Genomic DNA, 1,939 nt, shown 5'->3' with positions numbered 1-1,939 from the left:
GTGGAAGCAGACAATGGCTCGGTGACGCTCTGTGCGGGGAGATGGAATGGACGTCACTTGGAGTCACCTTTGTGAAGGTTCAGCCCGCGGCTCCGCTCGGGGAAACAAATAAGTCCTGTTTGAGGTTCGGGCTCTGTGTATGTTTTGTTTCTTTGCTCTGCCTTAAATCCACACAGATTATGAGAAGATCAGCGATAATTCAAACAAAGTGACACCGCGCCCTCCAGCATGTCCCGCTCTCTGACTTTCCACCGCTGCGTGCCATGGAAAGTGCCAGCAGCTGCCAATGACATCGAGAGGCCCGTGACGTCAAAGCGTGTATTGTGTCACACCAGTTAAAGAGGACCTGTCGTCGGATGTATTCCTTCATGTTAAGTCTGTGCATGCTGAGTACTATGTCAGTGTAACACTTCTAGGCATTGTATGTATATACACATGTGCATGTATGTACACTGAGATCACAGTGCTATACCCTGAACATTGTTTCCTTTCCAGAAGGACGGCACCATCTTTGTCCAGGCATTACTCAGGGTCACCATCTACTTCCTGGACTGAGATGTCAACTTAGAGATGCTTTCTCCTGCCTGAAGCAGACTGATCACCGGGGGAGGGGGGACTGAGGAAATGCTTGCTCCAGCCTGCAGCAGACTGATCACTGGGGGAGGGGAGACTTAGGAAATGCTTCCTTCTGTCTACAGCAGACTTATCACTGGGGGAGACTTAGAAAACGCATCCTCTTGCCTGCAGCAGACTGATCACCGGGGGAGGGAAGCCTGACAAAATGCTTCCTCATGTCGGCAGCAAACTGATCACTGGGGGAGACTGATGAAATGCTTCCTCTTGCCTGCAGCAGACTGATCACTGGGGGAGACTGATGAAATGCTTCCTCTTGACCTGCAGCAGACTGATCACAGGGGGAGGGGAAACTGAGAAAATGCTTCCACCTGCCTGCAGTAGACTGATGACATCATCTCAGCCTAGGCACAGTCACTGCTTGGAGCTCTAGGATGGCTCTTTAACATTGATACTATTGCTGTGTATTGTGACATATCAGGGGTTCATTCTTGTAGTTCGGGGCATTTCATATATGGTGATAGAACTGACCTGTGAGTGCCGGGGCATCGGGCAATTTGGTATTTGTATCCTCTGTTGGTGGATGGGAACATTGGCTGGGCCAGGTAACAGGCCTTCTATTAGTTGGCTTTGCCGCTCCATGCACCTGGTCTGGTATTGATGTTACAGGTGATCCTTCCTGCATGTTAGTAGGCGGGATCAGCAGCTTATTACTCTTCCTGACGTTATCTCTCACACACCAGCAATAAACCAATATCTGAAGACATGATATATGTATATATATATAGGTACATGTGGAAGGTTTTGTACTCGGTGATGTCAGGACGGAGGAAGTTGGCTTCACAGTTGCAGATAAGAACATCAAACTGGACAGAATTCCTCCTCCATTTCCTTCTAGGTCCTTTGCACCATGACACGCACATTAAAGGAGAACTATGGGGTCAGGGCTTTTCCCCATAGTTCTCCTAAGGGTCACGGGAGGACATATACTAGCGTCCTCCCATCACCCTAAGCTCAGTATATAGGGAGCTACAGCTCGCGGTATACTGAGACCATTGCAGCAGGGGACGGATCCCGACGTTACTGTCGAGATCCGCCCAGCTGCGTGAGTGACAGCTGGCTCTGCCTATCTGGAGGCAGAGCCAGCTGTACCCGCCCCCTCCCCCGTCCGTTCTGTCAGTCAGCGCTGGAGGATCGGTGAGGGGGGATCCCTGCAGGGAGCCGTGCGTGACAGTCACCGCTCTCTGCAGGGAGATGATTGAGAAGTGAGCGAGCACCGGAATGTGTTCTCTCACTTCCCCGTCTATTGAGCCGACGTGTGACAGTCTCATTGGCTAGAACTATGAGGCTGAGTAAAAATAACCCC

This window comes from Nanorana parkeri, unplaced genomic scaffold (genome assembly GCF_000935625.1).
Source record: "Nanorana parkeri isolate BGI_ZX_2015 unplaced genomic scaffold, ASM93562v1 scaffold1354, whole genome shotgun sequence".
Lineage (NCBI taxonomy): Eukaryota > Metazoa > Chordata > Amphibia > Anura > Dicroglossidae > Nanorana > Nanorana parkeri.
The sequence above is the reverse complement of the archived record's forward strand: the minus strand, read 5'-3'. Positions refer to the sequence as shown.